At 41.2% G+C, this 19,312-nt stretch overlaps 1 protein-coding gene across 1 annotated transcript in view; it reads left to right on the forward strand.

The window, feature by feature from the left end:
• The first annotated feature begins 16,709 nt into the window (after window positions 1-16,709).
• Window positions 16,710-19,312, forward strand: part of sox5 (SRY-box transcription factor 5) — a 259,914-nt gene continuing 257,311 nt past the window's right edge. The window contains exon 1 of the mRNA XM_080491527.1: window positions 16,710-17,017. The gene's annotated coding sequence lies outside the window, so the exon portion shown is untranslated. The remainder of the gene's footprint in view (window positions 17,018-19,312) is intronic.

Raw genomic sequence — 19,312 nt, forward strand, 5'->3', positions numbered from 1 at the left:
CCTCCAGCGTCTCCTTTTCCTTTATCCTCTGTCTCTTTCTCTCCTTCCTTCCGTTTCCCCTCCCTGACGGAGACTGGGGACCCCAGCAGGCCGCTCCCATTCAGCCTGGAGACGGCGATGATGTTTTAATTGTCACTTCTCGTTAAGGCAGCCGTGACATTCACGCGGGGATCGAGGGGAAGCGGTCGGCATCATCAGAGGAAATGGAGAGAGAGAGAGAGAGAGAGAGCAAGAGAGAGAGAGAGAGAGGGAGAGATAGATGGCACCCATTCAGCTCCTAAGAGTGGTGTTTGGCTCTTAGCAGTGTGCCTCTCTCTCTCTCTCTCTCTCTCTCTCTCTCTCTCTCTCTCTCTCTCTCTCTCTCTCTCTCACCCCGCCGGGGCATGATCTGATTTGACAAGCGCAACGCTGTCATCTTGAGTTTGTCCAATTTGAAATTCTAATTAATGAACGCGGCGCCACTTTGTGTTTTTGTCGTCGTTGTTGTTGTTGTGCTCCTGCTCCTCGCCTCCTTCCCTCTTCCTTTTGGCCAGTTTGCCTTCTATTTGTCTTTTCTTTAACCTTTCCTCCCGCTCCCCCAGTCTTCTCCTCGGACCGGGTGGCGCGGCGGCGCCGCCGGTTGCTCGCTCTGGGTGAGATTGTGGTCTCACACCACAGCAGATGATATCAGTGGCTTTGGGTCACCCAATTAGAATCAAAGTTTGCGCGCGTGTGTGTGTGTGTGTGTGAGTAGAATAATTGTGCGCATTTGTTTCTCTTCTGTATTTCTCTCAGCATCCTAATGAGGATGCAAAAAAGAGGAGCAATGGATGCTCGGAGCCAAACAGAATGGTTATTCTTCCTGTCCAGAACGTCTAATACAATTACTGTATGTTCACTCCGTTGACTTTCATGCTGAGGTGTGGGACCCTCATGGGAGGGGGTCACCAGAGACTAAGGCAACCGATTTTTGTATGGTGGACGGTGTGTGCGATGGAATTGCGACCGGTCCAGGGTGTATCTCCGTTTCAGCCCAATGTCAGCTGGTTAGCTCCAGGCCTCCAGCAATTATAAATTGGATAAGCAGCTATAAGATGGAGAGTGGATGATGTGTCCGCCAGCGTTTGACTTCACTGTTTTTTTTTTGTTTTTTTTTCGCCAAATAAGAGATCAGAGCGGGGGTCTGCAGCCTTTCTTAGAGCTAATATGAGGGGGGCTCAAAGAAAAAAAATAAATAAATAAAGGCTGAAAACCACTAATTTAAGTCCCCAAAGCCAACATTCAACCCTTGGAATTACGCAAGCAGTTTGCAACACAACAAAAGATTTCCAGCAGAGCGTCCGGAGCCTGTTTGTCGTAAACATGAATGAGAAACACTTTTCGAGATTGTTTGCAGAATGTTGCAAATTGTTGCAGCAAAGTTAAGAGAACATACAAAATCCTTCGACAGGAGATGTTTTAATGAAACTCCGCAAAAAAGCACAATTCACTCTTAAACATTTTTCTTCTATAGTCTTTTTTTAATTGTTTACAGAGCATTTTATGTACACTTTTGCGAGCATTTCGATAGTTTGTGAACCATAACAATCGGTTATGGGGGAGTCTGTAAAAACATGCACAATCCATCAACTGTGTGAGGTTTCTTTTGAGACATTTCACTGTATTTTGCACCTGAAGGTTTCATTGTAATTGGCTTTATGTTGAGATTGTTGTAATTTTCACTGGTAATTTCTTAAAATATTGACATTTTCATCACGTACACTCTGCGCCACAACATAGAAAAACGTTGAAGTTTAAATTTAACGGTAATTATGGCACTATTTTACTGGTCCAGCCCGCTCGAGATGAAATTTTGTCTGATACGCCTGCTCTGTTATATCTCAACTCTGTTTACGTGACACGATGACATCAAGCATCACTTGCTCTAATCCAGAGGTGTCTTCAATAGGACACATGGCTGCAGTTCTTCACTTCAACCGTCCTTTTTCGTGTTTTTAAAAAAACAAATTTCCTTCATAAACTGTAAAATCTTGCTCTCAAAAGTGAAGCGATGTGAGGGGGAAACAGAAAGGACCTTGTGGCGTCTCCCTCCACCAGCTGGTGGTGCTCTCTGCCCACAAACAGTGCCGCCTCGCAGCAGCTCGGGCTCACAGAGGGAGAGGCACAGAGGGAGCAAAGAGGGAGAGGGAGTGAGATTTTGGAGGCCTGCCAATCATGATGAAAAACCACTGCAGAACTAATCTATTTCCATGCCCATCTTAATCCATGAACACTACGATGGCATCATTTAATCACAAAATCATCATCGCCATCACCACTATCACCATCATCCTCCTCCGATGCTCCCTCACCCTCCTCTCCCCCCCTTTCTCTGCTGCATTAATAAAAAAAAAAAAAAGCTTTTTTTTTTTTTTTTTTTTTTGTAAATAAGAGCTTGTGATTAAGAGCAGATTAGTGCGCCTTCAGACGGACAGACAGACAGACCATGATGGGTTTTGTTAACACGAGGGTAACACTGGGTGTCAGTTGTGTGCGCCTGACATTACATCAGCGTTATCCTCCTGCCGCTCATGTTATCGCTCTTGGCTTAGAGTTTTAGGGGGACTTTTTAACAGCAGCACTGCTTAAGAGCTTAGAGTAAATGGATGGATGGGTAGATGGATGGATGAAGATCAGGCACAGACGCACACAGAGAGATCAGTGTCACTCACACAGCTTCGCCACCAGAAGCCTGATTTGCTTTGTGCTTAAAAAAAAAAAACGGTTTTATTTCATACCAGTGTTATAATGGAGATGCTCCACTGTCACCCTGGAACTTCAAATTGCATTTGGGTATTCATTTCATTGGTAATTGATGTAGACAAAAGCACTGTGGCGGCCGAGAGGTTGGAGGTTCAAATCCCGAAACAGGTCAACACCGAGGCTCCCAGCCCATTGCGCCTAATATATGCAAAGTTCCCCGTGGCGGTAAATAATGAATCTAAATCAAAAGATTTTAAATTCACACAGGACGTATTATCTCACCAGGGATGTATAGAAACGTGTAGAAGATCCACCACGTACGATATTGTGGATTTACAAGAAGAAGAAGAAAAAAAAAAAGCCATGTGATGGCTCCCAAAATTCACTCTGCAGCACGTCAAACACACCCAAGACACAGAACTGGCACCGCAGAGGAATTCAGGAACTGTGACTTGTTCTCCAAGATGCTTGGAACAAACTTACGTGCTAAATACCTTGAAAAACTAGTCAAGAGAATTGGTGCCATTTTCTTATTCAGGGTGGTCACACCGAATGTTGATTAGTTTTTTTTTTTCTTCTTCTTCTTCTTCTGGTTTGCACTTTGTGTGCCAGACTAACTTCATTTCATGTTTCTACGACTTTCTAACTATATTGTATTTTAAAACGGAATCACTTTTACCCTGCGAGATCTTTTTTCACACAATCTTGAGATGTTGGTTTTTCTCGTGATTGGGGAAAAAAAAATGTTTTAAAATGTTTTAAGTCTTAAGTTTTGGGAATTTGGTTGTTTATTCTGTCTTTTAGGGAGTGTATATTTTACATGATGTAAGGTGAGAAAAAAGATGGGAACGTTGGTTACATTTGTTGGCCTGGCTGTACGTTTCATAATTAGTCTCTTACCCACCACTTTGGATAGTCTTCTTTGACTTATGGTATATTCTTTTTTTGGCTTTGCTTTTCTTCCGATTGTTAAGAAATAAACTGAAGTCAAATTTTATCTGCTTTGCGTCAAAGTCCGTACGGATTTTGGCAAAACGGCATTTTAGTTTCCTCCGGCATCAGGTTTAGAATAAAAAAAGACAGATGGTTTTAGAGGTTTTAATTAATCGAATAGTGGGCTATTCTCTTTTTATTCTTATTTTCATATTCACTATAATACAATTTGCTGTGATTACTGTTATTTGGGTATTGTTGAAGCTGTGTGTTTCCTGCCATTCCTGGCCATGACTTTTTCCACATCCTTGATCTCAATTAAATAAATGTGTATGAATTGAAATGATTTTTACTTTCATAGAGAACAAAGTATGAGAAAAAGAATATCGGTGCTGAAGTGATGGAATTACATTGCAAAAGTATAAGACATGTAGAAATAAATCCAAGTTGGGGCATCTTTTTATTTGTGGAGTTAATTTCCTCTATCTTGTTATCTGATTGCAAATTAAAACCAATCATTTTAATATACAAATTGAAGTTCACCACAAATCAGGAAGTCCATATGTCATAAAACTGATCAAACAAATGACTTTTAATAAGATAATTCATTCCTCATCACTAAAATGTGTCTTGAAATCGAAGTGACAGCCATTTATTTGTAAAGTCTCACTTTGCGTTCCTTCGCTCAGTCACTGTGGGTGAAGTGTGTACTTTTCTCACAGGTGGGTACATTTTCTCTGTGAATTCAGGACACCTACTTAATCTACAGTGGCGCGTTGAATATTTGTGTATGGGTGTGTGTTTGTGTGCGTGTATCAAATGCAGACGTCGCTCCTGATGGTGAGTAATGTTCTCCGGGCCTGGCGGCTGGCACTGCTCGGTCTCCCCTGCAGGTGGGAGTGAGTCACATACAAACACACACATCCACAAAAAACACACATGCATCCGCACACAGGCTCCTACACACACACACACACACACACACACACACACACACACACACACACACACACACACACACACACATATGCAGTGCCACCCATTTCATGCTGACCACCTTGGTGTGCCAGCCCAACAACCATGGCCGCCAACTGGCCAATGAACAACTGTGTGTGTGTGTGTGTGTGTGTGTGTGTGTGTGTGTGTGTGTGTGTGTGTGTGTGTGTGTGTGTGTGTGTGTGTGTGTGTGTGTGTGTGTGTGTGTGTGTGTGTGTGTGTGTGTGTGTGTGTGTGTGTAGTTGTGTAGCAACAGCACATACCAGCACAGCAGCTAAGAGTGAGCTTCTGTCTCTCTCTGAATCTGGTTGTGCGCCCCCTTTTTTCTTTCTCCCTCCTTCCCTCCCTCCCTCACACACACACACACACACACACACACACACACACACACACACACACACACACACACACACACACACACACACACACACACACACACACACACACACACACACGCACACACAGTCACAGTCATTCTCTCTCATTACTCACACAAGTCTGACACATCCCTGTCAAATGCCAACTCATATTAAGGTGGAGAGCCGGTACCTTTCTCTCTCTCTCTCTCTCCTCTGTTTTTCCTGTCTGTCTCTTTTCCCCGCAAAATTCAGATTTGAGCTGCTTTACTATAAGAAGTTTAAATGTAAACAGTGTTGAGGCATACACAATAATAAAATCCCACACTCATACATATATTTCCTCACATAAAGTCACTGACAGTGCAGTTATAAGTACACTCGACTACAGATGGGCATAAAACCTCTTTTTCATTGATTAAACAACCCAATTTGTTAAAGTGGTTTACTTTGATGGCTCATTTTTCAAAGGAATATTGCACGACAATGCTTTAACTGCACACTGATGATTATTTAGAGATGCACTGTGAAATTTACAGGATTAGTTAAAGAAGAAATCACAGTTTTTCTTCTCTACCTCTTTTTTTTTTTTTTTTAATGAATAATCCCTTTTGTTTCTTCGCTTTCACATACAGAGTTTGGCCAAAATGTTGACAAAATCTGCAGCTTTATGAGGCTTTGTGGTGGAGTGGAGTGGTAAGCCCTTGCCCCTCACAGCGAGACCATCCCCTGCTTGAGTCCATGTTCTCCCTCTGTGTTTAGGTTTTCCTTCACAGCCCCCCCCCCAAAAAAATTTTTTAATCGATGTGTCTAAATTGATCATAGTTGTGAACGTGTCATGGAATGACGAGTTGTCCATAAAATACCTTTGCTGTAATGAACTAATCTTTTTAGGAGAAACAAGTTGAGTTTATAAATATGTTGTTATGCTAACAAAGTACCACAATAGGACACGTCTTTCTTGTTAAACCTGCATAGTGCAGTCTCAGCTATGTTTTTAAGTATGTAAGAAGCATGTCAGATTATATGAAATCATAAGTATGTTACCCAGAAAAAAGGAAACCTGACATGCTTACATTTTTAAAATGTAAGCAAATCTTACAAAAACTCACTTCTCACTGATTAAGTGTCAACAACTACATATGAATCAGTTTTGTTGCCATCTGAAGCATAAACTACATGAAAATTCACATTAAAAAAGTTCACTGCCGTTGAACATTTCCACATAACTTCCATTGTCCCATACAGGCTTTCTCTTTACCTGTACAGACGAACCGTTTGAGTAAACCACCGGCATCAATCAGCTGTAAGTCATGGATTTACAAATGAACTCTGGGTACCACACACACACACACACACACACACACACACACACACACACACACACACCGCTGTGTGTCTGAGTGTGACGCCCTTTTCCATCATTTGCTAATCAGATATCATAATTTGCTTCGGCAGAGTATTGAAATATGTCTGCTGGTATTTGGATCACTCCATCCCGGTTGAGCAAATGACGATGTGACAGGCATGAATAACCCACCAGACGCGACGGTGAGTGAGTGCGTGGCCCTCGGTGTGTGTGTGAGTGTGTGTGTGTGTGTGTGTGTGTGTGTGTGTTTTAAGTGTGTTTTAATGATGTTCTGTGGAATATGGGATGTATGGTTTGCCTCTGAGCGCAGATAAAACAGTTAAACACAGTAATTGCCATTTACTCTCAGCTGCGGTGCAGTGTGATCCCAAGGGAGAGCACACAGCACTCAACGGGTAAAACACACATGCACATGCACATGCGCACACACACACGCACGTGCACACGCACACACTTCTGTAAGGATTCTATAATCATATAGTGCTGCCTCCGTTTCCCATTTGGACGGCATCTTGGACCCACTGTATATGCATTTGCCACACCATGTGTGTCTCGCAGCCATCATCAATATTACACTCAGCCCTGAGGCAGCTGAAGGGGTCTGAGTCGGTGCTCCTCTTAGCCTCTTAATCTCTCTCTTTTCTCTCAGAATAAGAAAAAAAAATTACTTATTTATTTACCAGTTTTCTAGATACAATTATAAGTCATCCCACTATCAAGTTTGGCTGCTTATTAAGAAAAAGAACGACCTTACACAAACAATAAAGTGTGTATGCATGAGTGAGTGAGGCAGACAAATAGGTGTGTTTCCTGATGTATAAATCAAGACCACATAACTCCTTCCCCAGGTCACTGAAACAACAGAGCCGTCTCCCGCCTGCCAAGTATGAATGTGGGGTGCAGAAAGGGACATAAACGGCTCATTGTTTGTGTGTAGGTGTGCATGTGTGTGTGTGTGTTCATGGATGTATGTGTGTGTGTATGTGTTTGTATGCTCCATACATTTTGTCCTAGGTTTCAAAAGTGTGTGATCATTTATACTCTAGCATGTGTGTATGTAGTGCTTCTTCATGTGAATGAACACGTATATTTCTGTATTTATGGGTGTGTGTGTGTGTGTGTGTGTGTGTGTGTGTGTGTGTGTGTGTGTGTGTGTGTGTGTGTGTGTGTGTGTGTGTGTGGTGGGGGTTGACTGGGTTTCTCAGTTTGTGTGATTAGGTGATCACTGCTTTATATTCCCCACAGAGGAATAAAGAGTATTTCCCCTAAAAAAAAAAAAACTAACAGTGCACAAAGGCTTCTTTGACAAGGCAGTCTGTCTGTATGTGTGTGTGTGTGTGCGTGCATGCGTGTGTTTGGGTAAGGGGGGTTGGCAGTGAAGGTCTTGGACCCTCTGAACTCCCCTCAGCTGTGACCCAGTGCTAGCGAGGCTTGACAATACCTTGTATGTGTGTGCAAAGACAACATTACTCAGCCTGCCCTGGCCTCAGTCAAAAGCTGAAGGCAAACCTCCATTCGTTTTTTTTCCTCTCTCACTGGCATCTATTTAACAACACATTGTCATCGCAGTTTCCACATTCAGTGATTATGTGTTGTGTCTGATCTCTTTCAGGGGTCATCTTTTGATTAAAGGTTTAGTTGACCTACATCTGATCCCTTCAGAGTCGTTGCCACATACAGCAAATGGAGGTTATCCTATATGGGTAAAGCAACCTTGGAAATATGTCATCAGCAAAGTGAATATGCTGAATGTTTTTGGGACTCGTGTGTACGTTTCTACTAGTAACTGGTGCACAGGACTTTCACTGTCATCACATCATTATTGTTCTGACATGATTTGGGCAAACTTTGGTTTAAACTCGAATCGCAAGGCTTCAGAGGGTTTTAGCCGCCCACGCGACTTGGTCAGGGTTAGGAAAGAATGCTCTCGGTTAAAATGTGGTATCCTGAATGACTTGATTGTTTTGATACTTTCTTTTTATGCAAACCAAGTCAATCAGCCTACTCCTCTGTCATCTCTTGTCTGATTTGGACACGTTATTCATGCTGAAGCAAACTCAACTCAATGTGGGCAGACATTGAAATTATTTAGTGGTCTGAAGCAAGTACAACAGATATACAGTATGTGTAGTAAAACATTTCGCAATGTAACCAATAGTATCCTGCGGCCAGTCCATCACGGACAAACCTGCAGTTTGCTTGGCATAACGAAGAAAATCTGTTTCTTTTCCCCGAAACCTTTTTTTTTTCTTCGTCGTTCTTTTCGATGCGGGTTTCAAAGGAGCCGGTTTCACTTTGTAAACGAGTCCGTCCTCCAACATTTTGAACTAATGACTCATCAAGTTGCTGCATGCCACAGATGAGGAGCCCTTCATTTTGATTTGAAAGCACACACACACACAAAAAAATAAATTAAAAAACATGTTACGTATTATGCAAAATGACTCATCTGTAACTTGGTGGAGATGGTGTATGTTTACAGGATAAAAAAAAACAACCTTTATAATCACTGTAATAACTATATTTTCCATCCCTGTATATGAATGAACGATATCTTGTGTGTGGATATTGGGCAAACTTAGATATTTTTGCTTGTATAATACCATGTTGCAGCAGTCACCAAGTGTTAATACCGCTGCTGTCATCACAATATTCCCATATCTTGCCCCTGCCCCTCTCCAGCTCATTCACATCAAAGGTTACTGCACCTCTGTACCCCCCCCAATTCCTTTTGATAAAGGCAACTATTAGTAAAAGGCACCCTCGCCGACTGACAAACAGACAGTTATATAGATAGATGCTTTCCATTTTCCCCGGAGACCAGCGTCGTACCACACACAGGCAGGCACACAGGGGGATTATTTGGGAAAATTCCAGGGCATTTGTTCCAGAGTGGCACCGCGGGCCTCTGAACACCGGCGATTCAGCTAATGTCACTGTGTGAAAGCATCAATCTGTCAACAAAACCCTACTTTGTAGGTCAAAAGGCTTTCAGCATCGCGGCAAAAGACCGAAAGAGAGAGAGGGGGGAAAAAAAAAAAAAAAAAAACTGTTTCGCATTTCTCAAGTGAGTAAGAGAAAGAGGCCTCGACTGTGACTGAAAAGAGAAAATTGTCACCATTACCTTGCAAAGGCAACAAAAGTACACAGTCGGGGGACAAAAAATAAATTTCTCCATGAGAAGGAATAATCAAGATGGTTATTTTTCCACCGGATACCGCTGCTCCCTTGCATTATCAAAATTGATTGTGCCTATATTTTTACAGTGGGAGACACTGAGAAAGAAGAGGGTGCGGAAGGCTCCATTGTTGGGGCAGCACATCTCAAACACGGGGATATTGTGGCGGTTAAGTGGTAATTTTCTCCAGTACAAGCAGTTTTTTTTTTTTTATTTAAAAAAAAAGAATTTTTCCCAGCAAAGTGACATCTTTCTCTGATATTCTGAAAGTGACTTGAACAGATGAAAGAGACCGGGACTGAGCCCTGTGGCCGTTTTGTTTTTACGCCACAACGATCGACTGGAAATGGCGCCATTTTGGCTTTTTATTTGTTTCTGAAAAGTTTCATGTTTGGACGGCAGGATTTTGCAAACATAGTGTTGGAAACATTGCACTCTGGAAGCCGTTTTCAAAATGTCGATTCAGAACGAAGCAGCCACAATACATTGATAGTTTGAGAGTTTCTAAACATGGCTTTAGGTTTTGGAAGTGATCAGGAACAGTTTCGTTGCATTTTGGGTGTTTGTTTACACAACTCTGCTCAGAGCTCCTGAAAATGCAACGTTCTGAAAAGGGATCCCAAGGTGGAACTTTTCGAAAATGCTCAGACTCTGTCTCCGTGTAGACGGAGGATAACATAACTCTCTTAAACGTTGCTAATGTACGCTGTAGAAAATAGTTCTGCACATGTAGATGGACAATAACAACTATAGCAGCCTCCAGGGTGTCATGACTGCCGGTCCGTATTCTCCTGGGACTGAACAATTTTAGAGTTGAGAATCCCCCATAGTGGCAATACGATTTGTCGTATGTTCATACAGATGTTTGTGTACTCGCCATTGTTAGTGTTTATAGTGCTTCAATCTCCGTGCAAACAACAGCAACTACTAGTGGCCCAACAGGAAAACTGCGTCGTTTCGAGCATTTCGGCCGTTGCCATTCTCGCCACAAAACCTTTCTGAAAGGAAAATGTAAAAAATTTGGGTTTAAGATAGAAGGATTCATATCTGGTGTCAAACAAGCAAGAGGTCAGAGGCACAAAGACCAAAAACACCAAATTCAAGTCAATAACCACTCAGTTTTTCAAACACTGCTGGAGCAAACTGCATTCATCAGTGTAAGCACCTTTTTGTTTGTCCTGTTTTTTATTTTTTTGTTGGACTGAGAAGAGAGTTAACACTAACATGACTTGGATTATAAATGGATTGGATTTTAAATTTAACTTTGAAAACTGCTAATTTAAAAAAAAAAAAAAAAAAAGATTTCAAAATAAGTTGTAAGCTATTTATGACCTGCAACTCACCAAATGGATACCACAGACTAGTGATTTCTGTCATCGGGAGCTGGTATCGTACGGATATTTTTTCCTTTAGATGCCGTGTCCATTCAGTGTGACATTCTATTTCACATACTTAAAAAAAAAAAACAAAAAAAAAACAACAATGTGTTGCAATGTTTGGAAGTTTAAATAGCAATAAAAGGAAAATTGATAACGGCCAAACACAACAGTTTGCTTTGGGGAACAAAACACTGATTTATGAGCGAGACAGACAGAGGTGACATCACCTAAGAAAATAAAGGCATAGTCATCTGTGTGACACACACACACACACACATACACACAAACACACAAAGGTACACTATCTGCAGCAGGAAGTCCCCTGCAGACACGTCCGGTTGGTCCCAGGAACAATGGCCATTGTCGCTGACCACGCCACTCTGATAGGCCGTGACCTCACCTCCACATCTCAGCAGACAATAAATCCCCCACCTTTAAATGGAACAAGCGATGATAGATTAACAAGGTAACGGCGCCAAAAACATTAAGAACCGGGATCTGGGCTAAAACTGTAGAAATATGTAAGGTCGACGCAGAAAAGTCAGACCGTTTATAGTTTCTGATTTGACAAAAGTTTTTCTTTTTTAAATTGATCATGTTAGATTAAGCTCAGTGTGTCAAGGTCTAGAGTTCAAAACGACATTGCAGCCACTCCAACTTCAAACCTCTTATATCAATTGTCTAAAACATTGAGTTTGGAATTAGGTTAATGTTTTGCTTTTATGTCTTTTCATTCATTTAGTCCTTGATATTTAAAAAGAGCAATAACAAAAATCACACCTTTTCTCATGATGATGATGACAGTGGTAGATTACCTCTAAAGGCTTCATAAGTATTTAGCTTTTTTTCTTTTCAGGACAAAAAAACATCAAAAACATTCAACCAAAATGTGTCCTCAGAAACGTATGAAATGAGAGTTTGGGAAACATGTTTTAGTTCACACTCTTTGAGAGGAGGGTGCACAATATGTATATTTTGGAAACCTATCAATGCAGTTTTAATGTAAGTCGAGACTCCAAAATAAATTATATTTGATCCATAAGTTCCCAACCCTGATTCCAAATAAAGATGTACCTGAATGGAAGAAACGTGGAAAGGGAGACTTGATGAAAGCTCCACCGAGTTAGATGTAGCCTATCACGGTGAAAACCAGCCATCGCAAGTCTAATAGTAAATGCAATCACACTGATGGCAGAGCAGATTAAAAAAAAAAGCATGTGCAAGACTAATGTAAAACGCCCTCAATGAAACAGCCAGAAGAAAAATGGTATACCTTTGAATTGATTGAAGAACTGTCTGTTCATAGAGCCCGTCTGTATACCAGTTTTTAATACAGTTGAAAGTGTTTTACAGTGTGTTGGACAAAGTTGCTCTTTCTCCTGTCACAATGCCGACGGTCTCCTTCCTGGGGCCATTAAGCCAAAGGGTCATACAATCTGTCATTTACCCAGACAATCCATACATTTGGACTTGGAAAGACATTGAACGTAATATGGGACAGGGAGAACAACAGAGCGCTGTATTCATTAATCAGCTGATGACACAGCTTCAATGGCCTTTGTAGAGCGAGAAATAATGGAACACAACCAAGCTCCCTTGCCTTATGTTTCCCATGATCCTCCAGGGTGTTGGAAAAGGGTTCCAACATTCGACTGTACCTCTTTTTTTTTTCAATGTGACACAGTGCATGTGTGTGTGTGTGTGTGTGTGTGTGTGTGTGTGTGTGTGTGTGTGTGTGTGTGTGTGTGTGTGTGCGTGTGTGTGTGTTTCAGCATCCTTTCGTCCCCATCTGTACAGAGCAGCTGCCGTCAGGATGCTTCTGGGGATTAAACGCCTCTCTCAAATACAATCTGCCTCCCCCCTCCTCCCCCACACAATTCCCACCCATTCACATCTTCTTCACCTTTCCACCTTCTTCCAATCGTCCCCTTTATTCTCCCTCTCTTATTATTTCTTTGCTGACTCCTCCAATCGGGCTCCACCCGTTATATTTTATAGGCTCAATGAACAATTGGGAGCTGCTGTGTGTGTGTGTGTGTGTGTGTGTGTGTGTGTGTGTGTGTGTGTGTGTGTGTGTGTGTGTGTGTGTGTGTGTGTGTGTGTGTGTGTGTGTGTGTGTGTGTGTGTGTGTGTGTGTGTGTGTGTGTGTGTGTGTGTGTGTGTGTCTGTCCAGATATCAGCATGCTACCTGCACTCTTCTGAACGTGGTTCGAGTGAGCTGTAGATGTGAACGTTAAAGCTGCTCACTGTTTATCGATTGAAAAAGGTTGCGTATCTCAGCGTCCCCGCAGTCGTCACCTAACATGTTTTTATTTAAGATTATTTTTACCTCCATTAGAAAACAGTTTAACAGATGAATCTGGTGCTTCCCAAGGCACAACAACATTCCACGTGACCTAATTGGTAAAAAAAAAAAAAAAAAGATACACTGGTATTCATTCGTTGTCGTGTAAACAGGGCCTAAAAAATGGTCTGGAGACAGAACTGTGCCAAATGCTCTTTTAGTTTTATAAGCCCAACTTCATGTTGGCCCCCATCAAAACCACAAATATGTTTTAATAAGACTCACTGCTGACGCCTCTTCAAATCAGTAGGATGAAAAGCGTTTTGTAGAAAGTAAGTAGTAATAGATAGTACTAGACCAGGGGTGTCAAACATAAGCCCTGTGGGCCCAAACCGGCAAGAGGCTCCAATCCAGTCAAGCCACAAAGCAAATTATAGACATTTCAAAGCAAACATGACATTTTTTAAGAGTAATCAACACAACAGAACACTGAGACCCGAGCTGAGATATTGATGATGCAGCGATGAAAGTTGGCTACCCCTTTGCGAACAAACTAATATTAGTCCTCAAAGCCAAACACGAGAAGTATTTTGGATCATTCACTGTATTTCACACCAGAAGGTTTCATTGAAATTGTCTTTATGCTGAGATTATCATCATTTTCAGTGGTAATCCTTTGTTTTTTGAAACGACATGGACATTGTCATCATGTATACTCTGCACCACAACAAAGAAAAACTTTCAAGTTTAAATTTCAAAGTTATTACGGCTCTATTTTCCTGGATAAAACTGTGCTGTTTGTGACCACTGAGCTATAATGGGTTTGGCATCCAGTACGAGACGTTTGCCATAAACACGTTATGACTCAAGTGTTGTTTACTGAGGAAAACAATCAACGGTTCAAGTTCAAATATGTCTGTTCAATCATCATACAAGTTGACCAAACCTGATTCATCCATGCATCTGGACTAACTTCTAATTGTGGGGAAACTCCATCACAGGGAAAAGACCATAGAGACAATAATCCACAGTCACAGGCAGAAAAAGAAGAAAACCCATGCATGCACTGGGAGAACATGCAAACTGCACGGGGAGAGGATTCGAACCGGGGATCTCTTGCAGTGAAAAGAGAGCGCTTACCGCTACAACACACGTTCATATAGATAGATCCAAACCCGTGACGAAAGGCGATTCATGAATTGTGCAGGAATTGTCCTGCAGTTGAACCCAGACGCTGTTATGTTTCCTATAAATACGATTTAGAAGTTTTAATGCGCGGACAAGGCTGTTTTTGTACACGTGAAAACATTGAGGTGCATGTTTGCGACCAAAAACTCTGCGTGACGGAGCGAGAAGTAAATGGTGCATGTGTGTGCAGCGCGTGTGCAAGCGTGGCTCGAGGGGTGAGTGAGTTTTATCCTACTGTCAGAGAGAATGTGTCAGATTTCGGCTCCTTTGTTCCTTGTCGCCGAGCCTTGTCGTTACGTCTATCCGAGTGTGTGCGTATGTGTGTGTTTGCCTGCCATCCCTGTCGGCTTTAGTTATTAGTCACTGGCTCTGTCGAGAGGCAGTTTTTTTTTTTTTTTCTTTTTTTTTTTTTCCTTCAAAAATAGTTTGGAAGTCATAAATCCATAAGCAGACAGATGTAAGCTGGCGACCAAATACAGACATATATTAGGCATTCCCCTGGATCCAGCAAGCTGCTTGATGGGACATAAATGCAATCATATCCTTTCTCCCAAATCCCTGAGAGCTTTCATATTCTCCCTGCGCCACTCTTGATAGACTATTAAGATACAGATGCTGCTGTGTACACACTGCACTAAGTCTACTGAGATTATTCTCATGTAAACCATATGTCTTCCCTTAAATTCTGATACACTGCATCTTCTCTGAAGTGTTGATAAGACATTTTGAGTGGAATATAGCGAGCGTTACCGTCCAAAAAGCGGCGTGTGGGCAGCGGCGCTGGAACCACAGCAAAGCAGAATGAAACACAAGAACTGAGTGAGCACATTCTGAAATAGGTTATTCAGGGGAGCGTGTAACAATCTAAACGGAGGTGATTCTTCCCAATTCTCAAGGTAATCTGTTGGTGTGTGGGAACGAGAGCAGGGAGAGTTACATCCTGCCTGTAAACCTTTTGAAATCATTACCGTCCTATTACCGTAATTGAGTTTGAGAATAATACCAAATGCTTCAATAATACCAGATTATGAGTTCATTATGATATGCTGTAATAATGCCGGCCAGATGCTGCCGTTTTTTTGTCCGGGCCGGCAAATGAATCAAATCCAAACTGGACATCTGACAATGGTGGTTTTCATAACCCCTGAATGACTTTGAACAGGTTTTAGATTAAATTCACGTATCATCAGTTTACATTATCCGATTCATTTGCAGAAAATACTAATTAAACACCACTGATATCAAAAATAAACTAATCAAACGTGGGAAAAAAAAAACCCCACACACAGTGAGTAAAAACTGAATGAAAGGAAATATGTTTTTTAAATCTGAAAACAGAAACGGGGGATGTTCTTGATGAATGTAGTCAGGGGTCTAGGGTATGGGGGGGATTGATGGGTGGATGAACTAATGATGATTTGAAGAAAACGTAAAACATTTCACGAACTACAACTTCTACTTTCAAAATAAAAGCCACCAGTTTATGGGGTAACCTTTAAGGGGGATACGGAAATGCTGCATAATTGCCATTCAAATGAAACGCTCTGCTTGATGTGAGTTTAGAGTTAATTGCACGAGTTTCACTCAATATACGTTGAAAGGTGACAGCTCTATTTTACTATGTAGGATCTATCACCCATTCCCCCCGAAGCAAATTCCACCCTACATGCATATGTGAGTTAACCGTATGTGACATATATCAAATTACGGTAACATGATTTATCTGGTTTTATGTAAAAGCAGTGTCTATGCATATTCCCATTCGTCTGTTTAGGAAGCATCTGGAAACTGGAGACGTGAGTCTTTAGCGTGACGATGTTGATGCATCACATTTCCACCATTGTGTGAGTTCACAGTTTAAACTGCGTGAACGTTAACTACACATATCACATCATCCTGAGCGAAGAGATGAAACGGCCCACTAAAATCCCAGCGTCATCATTCTCTCAGTCTATCCATGGCGGAGTCATTCATCGCGGTGATCGAATTCTACAGCCATAGAGTATTGGCGTTTTGAAATTCAAATCGCAACTTAATGTGAGTGTAAAGCATTGCACTGGTAAGTAATACACTATTTTTTAACAGTTTAGACAAAGCTGTATTCAAAGGACTGCATATAAATGAAAAATGAGGTAAGCTTGTAGACTCTTGTGCAAATCTGCTTCCACAATTTTTGTTATTAGTTGATATAAAACTGCAAGCATAAGCAAGTTTTTTTTTATTTTTATGGGTCTATCTTTTAATACGTCTAATTAGAGAAGTGCTCCTCCACCGTCTGAGGGCTGCCTGGTGTCTGCTTGCAGGCACACCGAGGTGGTTTTGAAACAGGAAGCGTCGCCTTGACCCCATGCTTCCTCCATTGCGCCTTGTTTATGTTCCAACGACTTCCTGCATTTCTCTGTCACTTCTCAGGCTGGGAATAGCACGGATGGATGCGTCGTGACATGTTTGCCGTTGTTATTACGTGTAAGAATAGCAGAAAGAGAGAGCTGCTTCCCAAAGAAGTGGAGCCGGCTGTGGTTGGAAATGTAATGACGGTTTGCCGTCACTAGAGGGTGGATGAGCCTGAGCTTTGTGAGCAGGGATCATCAGAGAGACTTCACATGAGGAGAGGTAAGACTTTCAACATATTTCATGAAATATATTGTAAATGTGTCGTGAAAAGAAGCTAAATGAGTGACATAGAAGTGACTATACATACACATTTTATCTTTTCATTTACTGAATTGCTCGTTATTACTGAAACAATGGCAGCAGATTTTCATTTTTTTTTTAATCATATCAACAGGATAGTGTTGAAGACATTTATCAAGATATTGCGCCAAAATAATTTCTCCGCCTCCACTTGAACCGACACACTTGATCCCCTCGCAGTTCATGTTGCAGTTCTCTTCAGAGATGTGATTTACTGGTGGTTTCTCTTTAAAACTGGAAACTCTTCTGTTTTGAAATGCTGATACTCGTGTTAAAGAAAATGGTTGCAGTGATTGGAACTTCAAACGAGACAAAAGCATTTTAATCTCGAAGCGGAGCTGCGATGACTTCAGAAGAGGAATGTTTTCTTCTTTAAACTGCAGTTGCTATATTTTTTTTAAGGCACCAAGGATTGATTTGTGTTTTTTTTTTAAAAAAGCCACCTAGAATCATTAAATTGGTCTTCAAAAAAAAAAAAAAAAATTAGCTGGTTTGGAGAGGCCCCGTCGTGCTGGAGTGTGGGGCGAAGACCCATCCTTGTTGCCTCAGCAGGGTGTCATTTGGCCAGACTCTTAAGCTTCGGGCCCCAGGGGTCTGGCACGAGCTGCCAAATCCCGAGAAGGTAGCTGCGCTACAAGCGACTCAAAGCAGCTCCAGGCAGAGAGTAATGCATGCTCAGTATGGGAGTGTGTGTCTTTTGTTCTTGCTAATAATATCAAAGACCTGATTCAGAAGCCAATTGTAGTTCAAATATTTGCCAGAGAAAATCATGAATCAACCCCATGACACTCAATATTCACAACATTCTTTTGCCCTCTAATAGGAATACGACTTGTGATAAGATGCACAAGTCGAAGGAATAGATTTCGCCATGCATCTGACCAGAGCTGAAAAAAGTTTTATGGGATCGTAAAAGAACTCGTGCAAAAGGCGGAAGAGGTCAAAGACGTCTTTGTGGTGGAGGAAAAAGACGACAAACTGCTGGAGACCAATAACAACAAATAATCACAAGTTGTCTTTTCATGTCTTTCGAGGACGTTGCATTACATTCATTTCCCTCTGACTTACTCTAAAATGAACAAACTAAACTAAAAGGAACTACTATTTTCCTGACTCTAATCCCAAAGCAAACCTTCACTTGTGGGCACCTTAAAGCTCCTTAACAGTTCTCCATGACACGAGTGTGTTGCTTTCCATTATATTAATGAATACGTGTGGGGTCCATAATGACACTAAAACACTATTTTTGGGGAACTTCCCACTGATACATTGGTTTCCTGAGCACTTCATGCTGACATCAAGTTAAGGTCAAACCCCGTTTTCACCTGATAACAACCGATTTATGTAATAATATCCAATCACGTAATACCTGCTAATGATGTAGTAATTTTAGCATTTTTTTTTTGCACGTTTTCTGTAGTTTGCTCATGAAAAAGTAGGTATAGTGGAATAGTCCACATATTCATTTGTTGAGGAACCGTCATGGTTGTAAACCATCTTTTACCATTTCATTAATTCTTTTGCAAGATACGTTATTGACTTCATTCCATTCGAAATGTCTATAATTATTACATTATTGGCTGATACACAGCCAAAACCCGGAAACCACATCATAATCTTTATATGTGACTGAAGATTAACACAAGGTCACGCACACACATGCAAACACACACTCTTGACGATAGGCATTAAAACTATAACTTGATGAGGAATGCTGAAGACAGAGAGGGCCGCACCAGATCTTGATGGGAAGCAGCTTTACACAAATTAGGGTTTTTCTGGTGCCAGATTTAAATTAAATAGATCAACACTGGTTTTGGAAAGTTTCCCAAGCAAATAAACCAAAGGAAGTCTTGCAAATAAATTAATTTAGCAATGATTTCTTTAAAAAAAAAAAAAAAAAAAAAAAAATCTCTATGAACAGGCAGAGGCTGTTCAGAATTTGAGTTCGAGGAACAGGATTTTAGAAATATGAAAGAGCTCATAGTCCAGCAAAGCACCTTTCTGGGGTGAGCCTCGTCTCATGAGACCAAAGAGGAATGACTGAAAAACAAAATCTATGATGAATATTATTTAATTCTAAACTTATACAGCCATATCATTTGCATCAATTTTCCCACAGATTAGTACCAAATGATAAAGGAATCTTTGAGGGGAACCTGTGAATAGACTCTTCATTAATCTAAACTCTTCACTTCAAAACCCTGCAGCAGT

This window comes from Lipophrys pholis, assembly GCF_963383615.2.
Source record: "Lipophrys pholis genome assembly, chromosome: 22".
Taxonomy (NCBI): Eukaryota; Metazoa; Chordata; class Actinopteri; order Blenniiformes; family Blenniidae; genus Lipophrys; species Lipophrys pholis.